The following is a 22755-nucleotide window of genomic DNA, read 5'->3' as shown; positions in this document are numbered from 1 at the left end:
TGTTAAAATGGTGAGCGTGGCGTGAGTCAGTGTGGAGCTGCACAGGGATTTACAGGAAACAGAATGTCAAGTATAATTTTTTTATGAGGAAATACACAGCGGTGTTGTTCCGTTTGCCTTTCTTATTTGAACCTTACATGCTGTTTTTATTGGTCTTTTGATGTCTGTGATTTTCTACAAGCAGTGTCAGTGGTAGCTTCTGGGTCCCACTGGTTTATTTCTGTCTCTCTTTTATGGCTGCAACAATTTTTGACTATTTAGGTTTATGATGTTTGGCAGTTGCATTCGAGATCAAAGACCTGAGACGCAGACTCTCCAGTCTCTGGAAATCTCGATTCAGGTCACTATTTACAGAAAACTCTCTTGTTCTTGCACTAGTGCTGTTGAAAGTACAGTTAAGCAATTGTTGGCGTTACTAATGCACCATTATTCAGAGTGTAAATAGATGTTACAGTGTGGTAGACGACCAAAGAAGGGCATTCCAGAGAATTGTAAAAAAAAAAAAAAAAAAAAAAGTTAGTAGTAGTTGAAGATATTCCCATTTTGTGTTTGGGTGTTTAAAACAAAGGATTGTAAAGTTGAAGCTAATTGATTATACCAGAGACTTAACTGTGTAATGAACCAAAGCAAAGGTCAGCACAAAGAATGGCTTTGTGAAATTGCCTCTGTGAATATATCGCTGTTGGGTGTGAGTGCTAAATAATTATTATCCTCTTAAATGTGCAGTGTGTAAGAATTGTCCAGCCGTGGAAGCAAGGTCACTCTAAACAAAACAGAAGCAGCTTTTTACCAGAATAATTGCTAAGTGCTGCTAATTGTAGCCACCATTAGCTGGTTAGCTCAGGTAGCCGTGCAGGTAGCGGTCCAGACTGGGAGCCTGGGGTGGCATCGCGAGACCGGACAGGTTGGAGCTTGCTTATTAGCATGCTAACTGTTGCGTTCTGGCTAAAATAGGTGAGGATACGGAGCAAAAATGAGCTTTTAACGACAAGCTGAAAATCCAAAAAGGTTGACGTCACGACACAGGTGAACACAGACAAAGGGTGGGAAATTCACACAAAGGGAGGCAACGAAAAGCAACGCAATGACACAAAACACGACACTAAATGCGTTATCAACACAGCACCTCGATGTCTTTGACGTAATGTTTCATCACATTCTGTTGAGAATTTGAAGTCCTCTTCATGTTTTTAAAAGCAGAATTTGTGCCCATTGTGCCTTTAACCAGCCTGTACATTTTTCTGAAGGGGCTTTTCTTCCCGTTACTGCTGCGTGGCAGATAAACTTGCCATTTCCACTTTCATTTAAATGATAATTTGGAGCTCACTAATTGGATGGTGGGTGGAGTGGATACAAGGCATCGGGAAATTGTTTTTTTCCAGCAACATCTGCAGTACTTATAGCAATGATTTATAATTAAAACCAATTAGTTTGAGCATATGACCTTTAGCCGGGGTTTGAAATACTGTTTGTCTTATACAATATGTATTTTCTCCTCCGCCCTGTGCGCCGTGCAGGCCAGTGTGGTTTTTCAAGTATGTGAGCACCATTGTAGAGTTAATGAAAGCTTCAGGAAACACCCATCTGCCAACAATACATGTTGAGGCAGCAGCTTGGTAAACATGTCTCATCCTCTGAGTGCTTTTTCTCCAACTCCTACAACAGATGGAAATAGATGCTTGTGCACAAAAACCCACAAAAGGCTGTTTTTTTTTTTGGTGTAAAAATTGCCATCCGTATGCTCTGGGAATTCATGTTAGAGGTAAAATAAATGCCTCCATTGTTTCTCTAATTGCATTTGTGGATTCTTGCTTTAAAGTGGCGTGGAGAAAACTTCGGCGACAGCCTCAAATGTGTTGATTGAGCTGCCGCGGGGTGTTGTCTGCGAGCTGATGAACTCGTGAGGGCGGACTTTGAGTCGAGGGCGGAGGTTCTTTATCTTCTCTTACTCAATAAAGCTGTAATTACACAGCTGATATTGAGGAAGCGTACCGCCTCGTCACGCGGCCTCCTCTGTTTCACTCCTACTTGCTTAACTGACACTTTGCAATAAAAGTCTCTGAAGCTGAAGTGCTGACAGAGCTCCTCGTTATAAAGTCTGCGGCTGTCCATTCATACACAGTGAACAGGGAAGTCTGATGGTGCAGAAACATCGTCAGACAGGAGGAGATAGATTTCAGTGGAAGGAAAGAATAAAGAAAGAGTGAGAACAGCGAGTTGGAGCCGCACCGAGGCGTTAATAAAGTCCACCGTATATGGTAGACTATCATCCGCAAAGACTTGCTGTTGCACAGTTTCGAAGAAGTGTCAACACTGTCATTATTCTGTGAGATAATGAGTGAGAGCGTGAGTGTCTGATTCATGCCCAGACAAACAGAAACACAATAAACTCGAGTAAAAAGCAGAGGAGGACGGTGAAAAGTGTTAAAAATATTCTAGGTCTCAGATGAAACGGCGCCGCTGTCCGTTGTTAGTCCCACATAAGTTTGTCCACGGTGACAGTGATTTCTCCAAGGTCTACTCTGCACTTGAAGTTATGAAAAGAACATACCATTAAAAGATCACACCATTTTGACTGAGCCTTGTATTATTTTTTACCAGAATCTGTGGCTCTGAAGCTTTTTTCCTTTTGTCGGACCGACTGAACCTTTTATGGCGCAAGAGAACGCCAACTGCTAAACTCCCCTTTGGATCCAAAGCCTCTGGAAGGTGGTCACTTGTTTCAACTGCGATCAAATGAACGCTCAAAGCAGGAATATTTTTAAATTATACACTTCTCATCATGTACCCCGGGATCAGCACTTTGGAGGCGGTTCTGATCCAAGCGCACTCCTTGCTGCTGTGGCCTATAAACTTGCTACCTTAGGCTTGTTTACATTGGGCCCGGGCAGCGAAGGGGATGGAGCCGCTCATTGCTGTATGAATGAGCTCATTTATTCCAAACAGCCCGCTACTCAGACACCCGGGTGGGCAGGGGGTGTGTGAAGGGAGGACAGTCGAGGGGGGAGGTGGGGTGTGGGGTAGTCCCATGTGGTGTTCTGCGGTGGATTTGGACACGGCAACGGCTCTTGGGGTGTAAGGGTGTGAATGGGGGAAGCAATGTGAGAGACAGCTGCCGTTTGGAAGAAAAACACAAAAAAGCTGGATGATTTTTTTTTTCTTTTTTCTCCCTCGTTCCCCCATTGAATGAAGTCTCTTTCTCTGGAAACACAAGCCTTTTAGCCCGAGAGAGAGAGAGAAAGAGAGAGAAGAGAGGTGTGAAAGAGGGATGTAAAGGGGGAAAAAGGAAGGGCGGGAAGATGAGGGATCCATTTTTCTTTCTTGCGTACTTTGGATCTCCCTTTGGGGGGGAGAGAAGACATAGGGTTTCAGCGGGGAGAGCGTGCAGAACAGCGCAAACCGCGGAATCCAAATTAGGGGAAACAACATGAAGCGGGGACGCGAGTAAGGTTTCTGCGTGAATCCAAGCTGGGGCCAGGTGGAGAATCACCCTCACCTCTCCATCTGTCTGCTGCTCGGACACATTCCCCCTCTCTCTCTCATGCCTGCCCTCAGTCGTTTTCTTTTCCCTTCACTCCTTTCTCTTCTTCTGTGTTTGCCCCCCCCCAAAAAAAATCCTGCACCTGAAAAACCCTGCGTACCAAAAATAATAGCCCACGTAACCAAGCGAGCATGTGTCACCGCTATGTAAACATGAGCTTGTGAGTGTGTGTGTGGTTGTGTGTGTATGTGTGTGTGGTTGTGTGTGAGATTGTGTCACGGTCAGGCGAGGCTCTTAGAAGGTGGCACCAGGTTAATGAGCGCATGCATCTGGTACACCAGCAGATTAGCCCTAAGGGACCTGGACAAGATGCCAACCGCCGGAAAAAAAGGCACGAAGCGGATGAAGAGGAGGAGGAGGAGGAGGAGGGGGGGGGGGGGGGGGCACTCGGAGAAAAAAATCAATAGGCCATCATGACATCATTTTCTGAACAAACCCCCCCTACCACCCCGTCTTAAACAAATGAGATAATGAATAGGCCTTCAAAGTGATGTGATTGCCTCCAGGGAGCTTTTTCTGATAAATGTTTACAGTGTGAACGTTTATTTATTTATTTTCTTTTTAGATTTTAGGTTGGTTTTTTTTAAACAATACAATTATAGAAAAACTTGCACAAGAAGAAAAGATTATTATTATTAATGATAAAGTGGTTAGTCTGCAACTAATTATTATTTTCTTTATCAGTTAATCTGTTGACATATTCTTCAATTAATCAATTTTTCATTTGATCCAAAACTCATAGATGTTTAAAAAGATATCAAATGGGAAAAGAAGCTTTTTGAACAGTGCCCGCCGTCACAAATGAAATACATGAATCAAATGCTGTAATTAAAGACACGCAGTACGTTCAAATAGTCTGAGCCCGTCAGTCAAAACACCACCAATGAGGAGTTGAAGCTGGCTCAACTTTTGCCGCATTACAAATGCAACACCATCTAGAAAATATGCTCCTTCAGACAATCAAATATGAGCAAATGCACTTTCCTGTTAGACGAATTTGTACGGAGAAAGGCTTCAGGTGTGCCGTGTTACGATGTCTGACAAACCATCCAACCTTACAGAATTATGACTCAAACTGTCTGTCCAACCCTAACCCTTTCCAGTCCGACACAACGGAGGGGATTGAATCACATTTGTGGTCCTCACAGCATCGAAAACAGCAGCAACGTCTTTTTTTTCTCTTTTTTTATTTAATAGAAGTAGCATCCCCAGTCGCTTTGATCCACAGACCACTCTGTCAACAGGTTTCATAGTGCATATTTCTCTGCATGGAAAAAAAAAAAAAAAAAAAATAGGCTTAATGAAAACTGTTCATGGGGTCTGAGTCATCCCTAACAAAGGCTTGCATTCACCCAGACAGAATAGTCTCGAAAGACACACATTTATACTGGCTGCTACTGCAGGTTTAAACTGTGCCACTCACTGCTAGAAGGCAGCAGTGTGAAGCTGTCCTGCTCTCCTGAAATATTGATGTTACATATGTTTCTTTGGGTTTCCCCCCCCCCCCCGACTGGATTGCTGTATGAAACAATGATAATACCTCCACGGTTATTAGCAAAAATAGTTTTTAAAACAGATAACGTTTGAGCACATTTGGCCCCGCCGTGTCTATTAATGTAATTTTTACTCTTTCTAAAAGGCACAGAATGATCCGTAAATGGTGTCCAAAAATCCCATTAAAATCAGCCATAGGGAAAAAGAAATCTGAATAGGAACAGAATGTGCCTGGAAATACTTTTCTGCTCTATTGAATTGGTGTGTGAAGTTCAAATGTGTGTGTGTGTGTGCATGGATTATAGATGATAAGCCAGAAAACAGAACGGAGTAGCAAAGAGAGACAAGTTGGAGGTAGGACACGGCGGTACCCAAGGCGAGAAAGAGCAGCAAGACAGAAAGGAATGGAAAAAAAAAAAAAAGGAGAATGTCATGTGATAAAGACTACAAAAAATCTGGGGAGAGAAGACAGTGGGTTACCGCAGGCGACTTAAGGAAAAAAAAAAAAAAAAAAAAGGCAAGGAAGCGACACGGGGCAGGGGGAAGGAGGGTGACAAAGTGGGAGAGAAAGAGGGGGGAGTTGGAAGAGAGGGGACACTTGAAGCGAGGGAGAAGCTGTGCTGCAGCCTAATGGCCTAGTTTCCCCTCACTTTAGAGGATTCTCGAAGAAAAGGGGAAGAGAGAAAACGTGCATTGTACAGTGAATGTAAATGAGCGAGAGTGTGAAAAACAGAGGGGGGAGGAAGAAAAAAGGAGGGATATATTCAGGAGATCACAAAAGGTGCGCCAGAGAAAACGCAAAAGTTCTCAGGTTCAGCGATTGTGAAGGTGAAGCAGGGGTGCAAGGGAGATGGACGGGATGGGAGAGGGAGAGATTGAAGTGACGGGGAGGATGTGTAATGGCGAAACGCTGTTCCTCTCTGTTTGTCTTAAATGGCCTCGGCCTCTGTGTGATGCCTGAAAACCCGGCGGGTCATTATTCATGACCCTCCTTGAAGGGAAACTCAAGGTTGAGAGAGAAAGAGTGAGGCGTTCAGACTTTAAAACCTGGGGTAGGGGGTTCAGGTTGGATGCAGCATACTAATCAGACAAAACACAACTGCGGGACTCCGAGAGAGAAACGATTTAATCGTATATTGGCTACGGTGAAACTAAGAAGGAAATGCTCTCATGCATACGTAATTTGAACAGGAAATTTGCAGACTTTTTACGCCGCAAACACCGTCTTTTACAAAGGATTTCGATGTGGTGCGTGAAAACTGAAGGAAGTGTCATTGTTATTTGCCGGAAAACATAAGAAAAAAAAAAAGAAGCAACTATCTCCGTGCATTTAAATGAATACGTGGGTGTGTGTGGATGCAGAGTTGTGTGTGCTGGGACCCGTGAGCGCCGTACAAGAGTGTGTGTGTGTGTGTGTGCGACTTGAGATTTTGGCAAACCAAATAAGAGCCGCTGCAGCCCCACTGTAATTAGAGCCTGTGAAATTGTACCTCTGAAGATGCTGTGGTCTGAGTGTGTGTGTGCGGTTTGTGTGGTCCGTCTCTGCTGTCTCTGTTTAGAATACTTGGAAACGAGAAGGCGGCCTCATGATTCCCTGGCACTTGTTCACTCCGTCCTCCGTTTCGTGTTTTTTCCTCCTCTTCCAGCTTGTGTCTTCTTCTGATCCCACACATCAGTCTTCCTCCCGCGCTGTGCTGCTGTGAAGTCTGGTCAAATATATTTATAAAGTTGGGGAGTTCTTTTTACGGGGGAGCAGAGGTCGCGCGGAATGCTTTCATCGCCGCTGAAGCAGATCGATTTTTTTTCTTTAAAGCCGCTTCAGTCAGTACTTTTATTCTAATGTCGTGTTTTTGCATCTTTCAGCTCATGTTTCAGATATTTAAAAACAGAATAAATAACGTTAGGGTTATGAAACATTTCCAATTTAATACCGATGACTCTTTACTCTATTTTATAGTTATTCGCAAAGAGAAAATATCCAAGGTTTTAGAATAAGTGCAGCAGATCGGCTCAGCTGGCAGCATCAACATGTAGTCCTTTGGGGCAACCCCGACTGTCAAAGTTACGTCGACGACAGCCACTTGTTTTTTGCCACCGAATGTCTGACACCATTACAGAGGTGATTTACGAAGGTAGACCTTTTTATTTATAACACAACTTGTTTTGTAACCAGAAACACAAGATTTGCGCTGAACTCTCATGAGTTTCGAGTTACTGCAGGAAGACGTCCTCGGAAACGTAAGTCAGAGTTTGACAAAGACTTTCCAGGAGAAACTGCAAGCAATAACTTTATTTCCAAAGACAGGGCTGATTGTTTTGGAGTATGACTTCTCAAGGATCATGTGATATAGCAAAAAGGCATTTCTCCTCAGGAATTGTGTCCGAATGTTGGCAGACACGACCTCAGTGGATTGGTATCTTTTAGTGACAGTCATAGTTGCCCCAGAGGATCACATTGCAGCTGAGGCAATCTATTGGACCGGATCCAAAACCTTTAATCAGTATCATTTACACACCAAAACATGCACAAAGCACATTTATTCATGTTACAATTATTGATTTACATATCCACAAACTGATACATTACCTCATCACCATGCATCCTGTGAACAGCTAGTAAAAAGAAATATGTTGCATCTTCCCTTCACTTGTTTCCAGAACAAATGGATATCAACATCTTTGACATTAGTATTGGACAAAATAGAGCAGATAGCTGGTGATCGTAGGTGGTGGAGACCAAAAACGGAGCCAACGGAAAGGTAAATATTGGACATTCTTCAGGTGGCCAGGAACACGACTCTAAATCAATGCCAGTCGATGGTTCCTCCATATTTTTTTCGAAGGGTAACAGACGACCGTTTGCCATCAAGCTCATCATATCAACTTAGTTCTCATTGTTGTGTTCACAGTTTCTATCTGTGTCTCCAGAGCAGCCGAAAGAATGAAGTCAAGCGATGAAACAGCTTCTTCTTCTGCTCATCTTTTTTTCTGTCGCTGGCAAAAAGAAAAATCTGTCATCGTCTGTGATTTCATCTGCATTTATTTAATAGAATTTTTAATTGGTTGAAACTAATAAATATCACAGCAGACACAGGTTAAATGTCATCGCAAGAGTTAATGGAATAGAACTAATTGCATTTTATAATCTTTACCAATAGTGGTGGGGGTCGATTCGGGAGAAAATTTGTATCAGTTAATCACATCCAGACCTCGGTTTTATGTTGCCAAGCCTTTGTGCGTTTATTTCTCCAAGTTATCATGACAGATGACAGATAATGCGCAGGCCAGTGAATCATTTGTTAGGTCTTGGGTTTGACCTTATCTGAAATTCCAAGATTTAGATGATTATTATGTTTAAGCCGCAACAATGAGAGAGGCAGACTCTCGATTCAAATCCACAAAGGCACGTCCACAAGGTCACAAAATCAATTTAACATCACTTCATCTGATAGGAATGATGTCTTTGGCTGCAATATTGACTTGGAAGAGTGCTCATTGTTTGGCAGCTTTCTGCTTTCCCCCCCCCGAGCCGCCCATCTGAATAGGCAAGAGCGACCACAGCTTTCATTCCTTCGTCTTGCAGCAACAAAATGTTGTATTCTTGGTCAAATGACAAGCAAGTCACAACCTGCTTGTCATTTCTCATTAACGGTCTGAGGACAAGTTTGGGTTCCCTCATTGTTCTCTCAACCACCGCTCAGTGTTCGAGGGCTTGAGTCATATTGGTACCCTCCCATTTCCTAAATGCGGCTATTTCAGTTTGGAGTTTGTCGTCTGTCTCGCTCCTCCGTTTTTCAGGATAACTTATAATTTATCCGTCTAGTCCGAGAGGCATTCAGCTTGACAAAACCTTGTTGTTTACAAGTCACACTGGCAAAACCAGTGGCACTGGAACCACGCAACCACGAGACAATCAAGGTCTCAGCGGCTTTGTGTTGTACATGCTGAAGATGTCAACGTTTTTTTCTCCTCATATTGAAACCAGATCAGAAAATGCCTGGTGGACATGTCTACCACACCCGGGCTTTGCCTACATTTGAGAAGCCTTAGTTTTAATCCCCATTAAACACGCCTGCAAATCATCTAATTGCCCTGATTAACACAACGAGGCATGTCTGCACACATACATGCACTCGCAAGGACTTTGCAGCTCGTAATAGCTCTTTCTCTGACTCTGTTTCACACCTTCTTAGTAAAGTGTATCCTCCGCACAGCGCCATAACTTTTCTCTTAACATCTTGTCCTCCTCCTCCCTCACTTTTTTCTCCACACTTCGCAAAGTCCTCCTACAGACGACTGCGAGCCTCCTACCATATTTCTGAGCCCAAGTATGCATAATTTATCGACGCAGCCGGCTCCTCCGCGAAGGCAAACTTTTTTTGACAGCACAGATGTCTGCGGTGTTGCACACAATTGTCTCGCACGCCATTGTGTTGGTTACATGCACATGAGTGCACCTATGCGTGCTCACAAACACCGACAAACAGTCCCCTTCTTTGCGCTCGCTTGCTAATCTGTGCATTCCTGATCTGACAACATGCTTCCCGACCCATTCCCCCCCCCCCACACCCCACCACCACCGGATGCTCACCCTTAATACATGTTCTGATGAGCCGGACAGGATCAAGAGGTCAGGAGAGGAAAGGAATTACAGCATATGAGCCGCAGAGTGTCAAATAAGGTTTCATTTAATCCACTCCGTAAGAAGCGACAAATAAGGAGACTACACCGGTTTGAGCTTGGGCATGTTACAGCTGATTACCTGCACTCCTGATGCAGTCCCTACACCGCACAGTCACGTACAATTCTTTAACCCAGAATCTTCTAAACTTTTATAGATCAGTTATAATCCATTTAAATTGGCAAATTTTCTTTTGTTAAAAATTGCCTTTGACTGATAGGACCATCTGGAATGAGCTGCAGGGGATCTGGCCAAAAAATATGTTTTCTTAACAACTCAACTGGTTTTTAATATGTTACCAACACATTTTTCTAGATATATATATTGGACACACACCAACCAAAGGGATTTGATTTCGCTGTTCTTATTGGCAGTCCGTTAATATATGCTTTAGAGGAATAGCTTGATATTAACTGGACTGTTACTTGGCTTTGTACAATTGCCCAGCGACCAGTGGAGACTCAGAAAAGTTAGCTCAGAATAAAAATTGTCGTCCGCAGATGGCCCGACTTCCCGGCGGATACCGACATGTTTTTTTAAAAAGTTTCCCCGAGTTCTTTTTTAAAAAATCCACTTGTGTCACATTTACAAATGTTGAAACGCTGCGGTTCCCATTTTAGAAACATGCGCCGTACAATGCAGTTGTAAATTTTTATAAACATCAGTTGTGACTCTATAATGGCCCTCCAAATAATGTTTATAGAACAACCAAACAGAATTTATTAATCATCTAAGCATCAGTTGCAATTTAACAACAAATAATCGCTTAACAAATGGTTTACAAAGCATTTCATTGCTTGTTAACAGGGATCCAACTATTAACTAAAGTCTTTTTGCCTATAGATGTACAATTTTATTAATACTGGTTATTATAAAATGTTACCGCCCATCATAAAGGGAGCCAAACTGCAATCTTCTGTGCTGCTTCACTGCTAAAAGTAAACCCAACAATTTCAACTAATGCATGCAATTGAATTTCTTGGCCCAGCCCTGCCGTCGTTCATCCACTTCACAGAGCATCCTACAAATAATACAATCTAGTCCCACTGTGCCGCTAATACAGTCCAGCTGCTTCAAAGGAGATCGCCTTACCTGTAATATCCTCTGTCTGTGGGTTGACCTCGCCGCGTTCACTTTATTACGGACACATGTGAAAACAAACGATCATTTAGAAATACTATTCTCCTGGCAAATCCTGACAGGCTTAACCTCCATTTATTTCAAAAAGAATTCAAGATCTGCCTAATCCAGGCCTACTGTGTAAATGGCGCTGTGCAGTTACAGTAGGGTTTCTGTGTCTCGCTGATAATGTGGGAGATTAGGCTCAAAGTTATGAGAGTAGTTACAGCAGTGTTTTTTCACCAGAAACAGCGCAGACTGGAAGGATAACCAAAGCCAAATGTAAAAAGAAAACATGCAGAAGAAGGGATTGGTACATACAGTAGGACTCAAAGAGGAGTTTAAGTGGTTCAGATGTTGTTTGGAGTTCGCATCGCCCTGCTTCCCTCAACAAAAGGCAGTGGAGTTTTTCCATTGGATTTGGATCAATGCATAAAATAAAGCAAACAAAGGTAGTAGTGCTGTTTGTTTAAGTCCCGGAGACACATGGATGTGTCTGGTTACACTGTGGCCAAGTAAGTAAACAGAGGAAAATGTTACCTTTTTCAGCTGTTCCAAAGAGTGAAAGGATGTTTCGCTGCCTTTACATCATTACTAGTTAATGTTATTAGGACTACCGGCATCTTTTAATGTGGAACATTTTCAAGCATTTTACTCAAAGCGTCAGTTGATGTCGTACATCAGTCAGCACATCTTGTGTCAAGTGTTTTTTCCTTACTTTTAGATCTCTTGCATGCGCTCCGACGCAACTACACTGATGTTTTTATGACTTCAACAGCCCCACCACTAAACGTTCTACTATACACTCCTTATTGAGATGGACAAACAAGTTGGAAACTTGGAAACTTTGAGTTCGATTAGCCTGGAAGTAAAGATCACCTGTAAAGGTGGATGAACGATGGGATGAATCTCCATGTTCGGTTGCATGACGTTTAATGTCCCCAGCAATCGGTATTGTCTCGTTCAGCCCCTTACCAGCAACCACTTGTAATAAGATATATAAATTCATGAGTGTTGTATTTAAAGATGTCATACAACAAAACAGGAAAGTCTCTTAAGCTTGTGTTAACAACAATCAAAATACGAGGGAACTGCAAGTGCAAAAATGCGAACTTTGTCTTGGTTCTAGGACTGATTACTGCAGCAATCTCCAGAGTGACGACTGCCACCTGACCCAGCCTGACGGGCTTGGCGTCTTTGGTAGGATTTGGGCACATTTCCTGGTGCATACTGCAGGTTTACAGAGAAATAAAAAGAAAGCAGACTAAAGAGAACTTCTAATAAAGCGCCAGTTTATCAGGGTCTGGACGTTCTGCTCTTTATGTGCTTTCTGATGATTTAAGGGAACATTTTGCAGTATTGCTTCGTGTCATTGTGTTCTTGTCACATCAGTGCAAAGTGATGAGTCAGCTCTGATGGTTTGATTGTTATAGTTGTTTTTTCAAAAGGGAAAAAACTATTGGCTTCAGCCCTCCGGACGGTTTTAGGCTTGGACATTTTGTTTTCTGTCAGGCCCAGGCGAGGCTTGGTCTGTAATGAATCAGGCTGGACCAGACTCAAGGCCCAACCTTCTGGTAACGAAATCGGCGTGGGGAGGAGGGGGGTGCTGCTTTGTTGCTTATCCAAAACCGACAACCCGACACCCACCCCACGCAGCGATTGGCCAAGAGTGTGGAGGATGTCAAATTCTCTCCAAAGCCCTCTTTTCTATTTTCGAACTGCAAGTGAATAACCGAGCCTGAGATAAATGCGGCCGCTGCCTGTGAGTAACATACACGTTTTCACGCTGGCAGAGCAGGCGTTTTTCACCATCACCTCCTCATTTCTCAATCACCTCAACTCAAGCTTTTTTTTTTTTTAACTCTGGCGTGTATCGAGTGGGCGGCTACTGTCTGTCAGGTGCCTATCAAGTTTCTTAAGGAAAGCCGTTTGGCCCCGGGGGGCTCCCTCACTAGTATGGGTGTCCTCTTAATGGGTGACCATTCAGCGCCCTAATGGGCCCTTTATCAACCCCGGCTAACACTACAGCGATCATAGCAGGAAAGGCCTCTGGCGACCTTGGTCGCTTTTGTCCGGGCCAACTGGAGCGTAAAAGCTTTGACAATGACAATGCAGTTAAGGGGGGAGAAAGAGTGAGAGACGTGGAGGGAGAGCATTTTTCACTCCTTGTGCAGTTAAGGAGCCGAAGCTGCGCTGAGTGGCCCCGATCACTTGTTTACTGGTTTTTGATCGCCTCTATTTGACCTCTGACCTCAGCACCACATGCGGCCTGCGCTTGGAGGCGAAGGAAGATGCCAGATTTGTGGTACCTCCATGTCCTGATCGGGGATCGGGGAATTCAGAAAAATCAAGTTAGACACAATTAGTTTTGTTTGCGTTAATAAGCAAAAGAATTTGCTTTAATAAAAAAATGCTCAAAGTTACCGGAGAAAGATATGCGGGAGCCGTCGCTCTTTAGAAGTTCAAACCATTCAAGTGCAGAAGAAGCCAGCAGCCAAATCATTACTTACAGACGCACGGCATGCAGACCAGATTTTGCCTCAATTAGGCCGTCCCAAACACACTCCCAAGACTTTTTTTTTTTTTTTTTATTCCAAGCACTCTCTCCGAGGACCCCCAAATTGCCTGAGATATATGGTGTAAAATTAGGTCAGAAAAATATTGTGTAGCGTAAGTTTGCAATAAGATGAAAAGACTTTTTAATAACGCCTTTTTTTTTTTCTTTTTTTCACGCTTTGATGTCGTACGGAGCGCTCCGATTGGCCGGGGCTTGAGATGAATGACTGATACATGCTGATAATCCCGACCACTGGAGGGTTCAAAGGACTCACTAATGTATGCTGCACTATCAGCATTAAAATGATCTACGTACCTCTTTTTTTTTTTCTTCTTAAATAACGCAGCGGGGTATTAGGGTTAAACTAGGATTTGGGTGAGAGCGTTCCATTTATTTTTTATGCAAACTCTTCCATAGCCCTCCCCTGTATGATGCTTAATTATTTCATCCATGCATCATCATTTATCAGAGTGTTTGTAGCAGTGCCTGTTAATTAAAGGAGGACATATTATACTCGATTTCAGATTCCTAATTTTATTTCGGGGGTTACTGCTGTAATAGGTTTACACGCTTCAGTGCTCGAAAAACACATCGGTTTTCTGATACTGCGAGAAAACTGTCTGAAACACTCTGTTTCAGCTCCTGTCTCTTTAAGCCCCCCCCCCTCCTGGATACCCACTCCTCTGATTAGTCAGCACGCACACGCCTGAGCCAGCGCTGCTAACCGCAACAACAGAGTAGCTGTGTTGAATCAATTCTTATGTGCCAAATAAGCCAGCAGACATGAATTATGCAAATATGCGAATACTTGACGTACTTTGATGTCACAAAGTCACAGAATTAAAGTTGCACCATGTAGTTTTTTTGGGAAGAAATTTGACATTGAATGATTTTCGAAACCTAAAAAAACTAAATAAACAAACTCTCTTTGTTTACGTGGCTGAATAAACTGACAAACCGACTCTAAAGGAAAACACAATTTCAGACTGCTTTACTTTGTTTACATTGGCAGACCCTGCCACCTTTCTAGCTCCAAACATTGTTCTGGGGACCTTATTTCAGTTATAGAAAAAAATAAACATTTCTGAGTTTATATTATAACCTCATTAGTATTGTAAATATTAAAACATTCTGCCACACAGTGCCCCTTTAAAGGCGAGACTACTGACGAGGCGTTCGAGGAGCAGTGTTTCCGGTGGGAGAGAGGAGTGTTTGTTGGTGCAGACCTTTTTTAACTTTCGAGATCTTTTACATGCACATGCAGGAGTACTGAATATACAAAACACAGAAGGAAAGGAAAGAAACAAAAAAGCACAATAGGCTTCCTTTAAATGTGCCTTTTTCAAAGTTTCACATCTCTTCTCAGTTCATAGTGTTCTCTTTCTGGACGTGTCAGGGTTTGACAGCTCCTGTACAGGCCGGCTTCTGCTGCCTCACAGCAAATAGTTTCGATTCATCATCACTGTAGACATTTTAAATGGCATTCGGGGAGGATAACAGTTTGTTCGGAGGTTGACCTGACCTATGTTATCTCTGGAGTACTTACTGTGCTTCTTGTGCTCCGTTAAAGGAGTACACTGGATTCTTTATAAATGAATAAGTAAGCAGCTTTGAAAGGGCAGATATTGTAGCAGCCGGTGCATTAGTTCATCTTTAACCTCTTGACTCGTGCAGTGTGAGATATGAGATCTGACCTGCTGCACTCCTGCTGTTGTGCTGTTTGGCCAACACCTCTTTGTCAAGGGTGGAAACCACTGCCCAAACACTCCGAATCAAACATAGCACCAGATAAAACCCTCTTTATATTTGTTCCCTCTCGTAGTTTCACCACGGTGCACGAGAGAGCGTGACCGATATCGAAGCTTTGACAATGACAATGCAGTTAAGGGGGGAGAAAGAGTGAGAGACGTGGAGGGAGAGCATTTTTCACTCCTTGTGCAGTTAAGGAGCCGAAGCTGCGCTGAGTGGCCCCGATTTTCACTTGTTTACTGGTTTTTGATCGCCTCTATTTGACCTCTGACCTCAGCACCACATGCGGCCTGCGCTTGGAGGCGAAGGAAGATGCCAGATTTGTGGTACCTCCATGTCCTGATCGGGGATCGGGGAATTCAGAAAAATCAAGTTAGACACAATTAGTTTTGTTTGCGTTAATAAGCAAAAGAATTTGCTTTAATAAAAAAATGCATCAGGAGCATCGCCTGCTTTATTTTGCATCTTTTTGCGATGTAATCCCCTCATCACGAGTTGGGAAAAAAAAAAAAAGAGCGTGTGCGAGTGTGTGTTCGCATGCGTTGGCAAGCCTTACAGCAGACAATACAGTACGAGCGCCCCAGATGAGGGCTTTTATAGTCCTACCTAGCAAATAAGGAAAAGTATAGAAGATCATGAATTACTCATGAGCTCCGGTGTTGAACTCTTATTTAATGATAGCCGTGCTGGGACCGCTCTGTACCGCTCGCCTGTCTCCCCCCCCCATCACCTTTGATGAATGTGAAACAAGTGGAGAAAGCAAGAGAGGGGAGTCAAAACTTCCCCTCAGCTGCTCCCTAAATGTCGTCGGCACTGTAGCATCGCAGAAAGTGCACCATAGACACAAACCCTGCGAGCCTGCGAGCCTGCGAGCGCACCTCGGCGCGCGTGATGTATGGCCTGCTGCGCTTCCTTGTCAGATGGCCTACTACACTGAACACTCACCTACAGCAACGCTACAAAACAAGCCGCCCGCCAAATGGCACCGAATATACACACACTTTGTTGGGTCTGCGTGTCTCGTGAAAAGTGGGCTCCGTGTTTTGCCGCCGCCGCCGCAACCCAAAAGTCTCCAGTCTAGATTAAATCCTCGGCAAGTTGAACTCCTTCACACTACAGCGGGCCCGGACTCATTCCTATCCCGCCGCTCATTTCAGTCCTCATTTCCTTTACATTATACACACCATTAGGCATATTAAGTTCAATGCTTTTAGTGATCAAGCCATCTGGGTGCACCTCCATTCCTCAGCAGGCAGGTGCGTCGGGGCAGGCATCGACTGATGCGAGGATTTTGATGCGATTTGATAAATAGCGGTGCCATGAGCTGAATGCTACCGCCAGCATGCTAACGTGCTCAAACGACAGCGCCAGCATCACGGTACAAGATTCTGGTAACAGAAGCATTCGGGTTTCTGTTTGCAGTTTGTTCGTTTGTTGTCTGAGCGGTGTTGACCAATCGTGTTTGAGTGGGCTCGGCTTGCATAAAGGTAGAGAATCGAGGCGGAGAGCAAGAGCTGCAGAGCGCATCGGCTGACATGCAGTCCGATCGGCTGTCGTCTGACGAGGACTTTGCTTTTTTAAACTGCTTTTATGCAAATCCAAACTCCAGTCTCGTATCTCGAGTTGCTAATTGGACTGTCAAAAAATTATGTAGTTGACAAAGGAGGAAAAAATCGTACTTATTGGTGGTCCAAGATAAAAAAGTCGGGGGGGGGGGGGGGGGGGGTCACTTAAGTCACAAGGATTCATCCTCTGGGGACCATGAATGTCTGTTTAAAATTGAATGCGATCCATATAGCCTTTCAGATATTTCATCAAAGTAATGGACAGACCGACTAGACCAGTATTTCCCTTCAAGCCACCGAAAACGAGACTGAACTAAAATGATGTGTGTTCCTGCGGGCTGTAACTCACACTCCGCCACTTTCCTTGGAGCCGTTCATCTTTAGCCCGGTGTATTTATTGCCCGCTGTGATATCCTCATACCAATACTACTATTAGCCTCCTGTTGGCATCTACTACACTGACCTCTAACAGTCCGGCGGTGGCATTCAGTGTCACTCCCAACCTTTCACCCAGTGCCAAGCGCACAGATAACACACATACATGGGCCTCGTATGGCCTCACGTGCTCCTTCCTTCTCCTTCCTGTCTTTGACTGCTGCTCTTTCGTTCTTTCCCTTGATCGTTCCCCTCAACACAAGATGCATGTAGGCACACACGCCCCTGCTCATGTTTCTCGCCGTGTGCCCAGCCGGCGGTGCCCTGCCTGCCTGCCTGCCCGCCTGTTCGGCCCAGCTCCTGTGTTTCCAGCTGTCCCCTGGTTATCACTCTCTCCGTCTCTCTGTCCACCGGCTGCCAGAAACCAGAGCACTCTGTCTCCGTCTCTTCCTCCATGTGGTGACCTTCCCTCTCTCGCCGTAAAACACGTCTTCACATACTTCACCGCCTCATTGTTGTCCTCCTCCATTTCTGTTTCACATCCTCCAGGAGAAGACATTTTACGGCTTCTGCCTGCTTTGCTTTTACTTCCACAATTCCATTCTTTCGCTCCACTGTTGTCTTTCGTTCTGCTGCGCCCCCACCCCCACCCCACCCCACCCCCTCCTTTGCCTTTTCCGCCTATAGGGATGTAATGTGATCAGGTGCAGTGTCTGTGAACGATTCTGGTTATATTCACTTCAAAAAGTAGATTACGTCTCTTTCTTCTTCCCTTTTTCCCCCTCGTTTCCCCATGTAATTATCTCCCCTCTCCTCAATCTCCCCATCGCTGGAGGAAAGGGGTGTAAGTGGTGGGAGCGGTAAAGTGCAAGCACTACGAAACAAAAGTACCCAATTACAAATAAAAGCACCGCGTTCGAAATCATTCTGGTATCAGCAGAACGTCAAAAGTAAAAGAACTCTTTCGGCAGAAAGAAAATGCCCGTTGTAACTGATGAATTGTCATGTACGACATTTGATATCTGCGTACGTGTAAAGTTGCGTTTCACTGTCTTAGCTGGTCGGAGGTGGAGCGGACGGTCATATACTTTAGTTTGGTGGTTCCTGATCTAGGGGCTTGGTGCCCATCCAGAGGCTCATAAGATCAAATCTGAGGAGTTGTGAGATGATCGATAGGCGTGGTAAAGACATTTACTTTTTAGATTTTTCTTTTAATCTTTTTATGCAATATTATTTATTTTTTTTTGGGGGGGGGGGGTGTCTGAAAACAAAATCTGAAACATGATCAAATTACAAATTGCTCTTCTAACATAAGTAAGGTTCACAAGTGCAGATGCGCAGTGAGAACAGGAACTAAACTGGTACCGGTTCCTAATTAGTCAGTACCAAAATATTGAAAGGAACGCTCCTACTATTACTGCTATATAACATTCATTTCATTCCAACATACCATACCTGCCATTTGATGACGAACATACCGATGTCAGGTGATACCGCTCGACATGGCGTAACTGCGTGTTCACAGTCTGTGCTCTGCAGTCATGGCTGACGGGACAAAGCATTCAGAAGTGTGGGCTCGCTTGTTAAAACGGCAGCTGCATATAAAGAGGGTGACACAAGCAACCTCATGAAACACTTATGAGCACAACTCTCTGTCAATCTGAAGCAGTGCATTGTGTTTGACCGCTGCAGCTAACGCCGCCTTCTGAGCGCATTCCTTCCTGGCTCTGACGCTGATGGGAGTCAGTAATTCTTAACTCGGGATCATCGGTTTCAAGCGTTCATGATTTATGTTCCTAAACATAACCACAGACGGCGTCAATCAGTCAGCAGCTTCTGCTTCATTTGTGGAGAGCCGTCAGACATCCAACTTCAAATCACTCTCGACGTTGAAAATGACTCAGCAGAAAGTCACAGGGATGTCGGCAACTTTATTGGGAAAGATTTACAGCCCATCCCGACAGTGTGGAGTCCAGTTGGGTAAGCAAATTGCTAGGTAGCCTACGTTTGAACATAAAGAGAGCTGGCACCCTGTCATAACTTAGTTTCTCTTGGTTATGGTTGGTTATAGTTATACAAAAAGAGTGTTTTTTACATCTTACCATGTCATAGATCTTTAACCGTCTGTTATATATTCAAAACACAAGCCAAGTACCAAGTAGATTTCTGCTAGAGTCCAGTTCTTGATTGAATCTACATGGTTACTTTCCAGCACTTTGAGGGTCATACAAACCGTTCAAACACAGCTGATTCACATAACAAATTAAAAAATCATGTCATCCACTCGTATCTTTTTGGCGACGCGGAGGGCGAACTTACGGCATATAAGAGGCTTTATTCATTTCCTCATCGCAAAAATGGGAATATTGAAAATGTGGACGATGTGAAGAGGCGTTTTAGACAATTCAGAAAGTGGTTGCTGCATTAAATCGCTTCTAAAAATTTGTATGTGCATTACGCTCCCTTTACCCGCCCAGCCTCTGCTCACTTACTATGCACATGCGAGCACTTAAACACACTCTGTCACACTCCATCATGGCCTCTAATAGGCTACGGGCTGATGGACCAGCCGGGCCTGCTCAGCAGACAGTGGTAGAGTGAATCTATATTCAGTCTCTGCACTTCCTCCTCCTCCTCCTCTGGAGCCTGATGAACTCGAGGGAATCCATGGAGCCAATAAATGTACTGTGATCTATGGAGGCACCCTGCCTTAAATGCAATCCATACTCCACGGGGCACGGACTGGTTTTCTGTGCAGGCTGAGTGCGGTCATTTTTTATTTGCGTGTCTTTGTGTGTCGAGGTCCAGTGGTTTAGTGGAGGTTCGGTGCGTGCGTGCGCATGCATTAGCAGCCCGGTGCGTAACAGGGAGCCACTAAGTGAAAGCAACACAGTCAGGGAGAGAAAAAGAGAGAATGGATTAGGTAATGAGCCTCTGTCTTCTCGGCGCTGCGGCTATCGGGTTTCCACAGGGCGACTGCAGCATATGAGACAGTGGGAGTAACAATGTTAGTGTCCCATAAAACGCAACTTCCCATGGGAGTGCCCCCTCGCCGCCGCGTCGCCTCTTAGGTTAATGCAATGATGATTAAACGTGGGGGGGGGGGGTTATCGATCCCTGTAGGAAAAATCCTCTTCACTCAGAGGTCAGGAAGAGCCACAGGACAGGTGTCTCAGCAGGTTAGTCGGTGACACTTCAACGCGGTCCCAGCAGTGATCCCTCCACCAGCCCGGACTTCTGTTTGGTTTACAAATAACTGATGTAGAAAGGCGGTTTGTCCTTGGCGCTTTTCTCTAAAATGAACAATCAGATCCTTGTTTTTGCTGACGCTGAGCAGTAGATTGTTCTCTGCATGATCATTGATGTACTGGAAGTGTTGTCCGCTTGATGTCCAAAGGTGCAGTAATGGGTCTGTCATAGAGGATGCATGGTACCCGAACCCGGAGTGTGAAGTTTTCCAATCAGCTTCAAGGCTGAGATTGTGTTAAATACTGAACTGAAGTCAACAAACAGCATTCTGGTGTAGGCGTTGTTTTTTTTGAGGTGTGTGAAGACTGAGTGGAGGGCGGTGGATATGGCAGCCTCTGTGGTTCTGAGGGTCCAGGACGGCAGGGATGCATTACTGATTGTGGTTTTCGAAACTCCATCCATCCATCATGTGAAACCGCTGATCCTTTTCAGGGTAACGGGTGGGCTGGAGCCGATGCCAGCTGACATTGGCCGACGGAGTACATCCTGGGTAACTCGCCAGTTCATCTCAGGGCTGACATGCAGAGACAAAACGAACATTCACGCTCACATTCACACCAACGGACAATTTAGAGTAACAGCTTAACCTAACTTTTTTGCACGTCGTTGGATTGTGGGAGGAAGCTGGACAACCCGGGGAAAACCCATGCAGACATGGGGAGAACGGGAGTATGGGATATTTGTAGGCAGAGCACCTTATCAAAGACAGCTTCTACTGCCAGGTGGTGTAGATGTTTCTGAATAGGGCACAGCTTTTATTATTTGAGTTTTTAGTTCAGAAACACAGTATCTGCCTTCAAATCCCCAGCAACCGGGGAAAACCCTGCTAAAATATTTCATCTCGAACGTCCTTGTCTATACTGGAACTGGGGATTTACCAGAATGTGTTGTCAGCATCTGGTTCTTGTGACTGCCTTGTGTCTGTCTCTCCGTGTCAGGTTTAATACATCAGATATAAACAAGACATGTGCCTATTATTGTGTAACAAGCTGCTTATATTATGACTGGAACACGAGATGGGTGAAACTAGATGATGCGTAATTTGCCTAGTCCAGTGATTGCTTACAAAGAAATCTAATTATATTAATGACTAAAGAACATGTGTTGCCAAGTTCACAAGTTCAGCACCAGCACACCAGAGAGGACAGTTTTAGTCAGATGTCTGCAGTAGATGTTTCTGTGTCTTGATGATGGTTGCTTGGTAGTTTCCCATAGCTGCCCATACCAATAACCGTGAACAGTGAGTGTAATGTCATTTGCTCACTTATATGAAAAATCACAACCCAGGTGCAGTGGAATTACTATTAAAATATAGACTTTAACAGGACTAAATCCTACGTGGCGGAATGTCAATCGTGGACAATTTTAATGTTTGCGGGAATCAAAGGCCTTTTGTGCTGGAATAATGAGATGTTCAACTGTCCGAACCGCTGTGCTCACACTCTTGATCATTTCTAGCCTCGGCCGGTACAACAACTTAGCCATAAAGAACAGCAGGATCAGGATTTCTTTGGAAATTAGGCTGCAACTGTTTAAGATCACATTTGATTTTAAGTGTATGTGTGCGTGGACAACTCAATCTTTGGCGCACAAAAGTGCTATTAGCCACTGGTGGTCGCTTAATTCATTAAGCCTATAATCAGGCCTTCATTCGTATTGAAACGGTCTCGCTCAGTGATTATCGAATGGAAACCTGCCATCCTGCGTCTGTGATCGCCCCGTTTGATTGGAGATTCCACCACTGGTGGGATTTGAGAGCGAGATCTACAGAGAGTGGGAAAGTATGCTGGAGGTTGAGACAAATGTATTAGTTTGTTACCGTCTCTCTCTCTTTGTCTTTTTCCTCTTCCTGTTCCACCATCCCTCCCTCTTTCCATCTCCCCTTCATCCTTACGGTAATGCTCCATTGATCTATGCCGGGAAAAGATATCGCTAATTCACTGAACCCTGCTCGGCCCTCTGCTCTGCCTCGGGCTGATTGCACTAGTTCATCCCTGATGTTCCCTTTTTCTCGCGGCTTCCCTCAGTTTTAACCAGTGTCCCGACCGGACAAGTTTAACCCTCCAGCCCTTCGCCGTGCTGCAGGGTGGCTGCCGGCTAATGGCAAGGCAGCCTCGTCTCTGCAGCGAGTGGCGCTAATGATGACAGCGCCAGAGCACAAGTGCCAAGTGAACTGAGTTGGTAGAAGCGATGATTTGATGAGCAGCGCTCCCAGACGTGTGAAAGTTGTAGGGGGAAAACTTCTGCAGCAGTTAAACTCTCAGAAATGATACAGCACAGACAAATTAAATTTAACGATGACTCCGAAACTTTTTTTTTTTTTTTATTCTCCTCCTCATTCTTTGGCACTTTCATCCAGGGAATCATATAAGTGTGTGAATCTCAAATGAGCTTGGGGTTCAATCCTGAAGCTGCTCATTAAGTC

The 22755-nt window shown here is 44.4% G+C and overlaps 1 protein-coding gene across 2 annotated transcripts in view; it reads left to right on the top strand.

Annotated features, from left to right (window-relative positions):
• Positions 1-22755, top strand: part of ext1c (exostoses (multiple) 1c) — a 93940-nt gene that overhangs the window by 14071 nt on the left and 57114 nt on the right. The gene's annotated exons all lie outside the window — the stretch shown is intronic.

This window comes from Sparus aurata, chromosome 3 (assembly GCF_900880675.1).
Source record: "Sparus aurata chromosome 3, fSpaAur1.1, whole genome shotgun sequence".
In the NCBI taxonomy this organism is placed as follows: Eukaryota; Metazoa; Chordata; class Actinopteri; order Spariformes; family Sparidae; genus Sparus; species Sparus aurata.
Note: the sequence above shows the minus strand (reverse complement) of the source record. Positions and strands in the feature narration are given on the sequence as shown.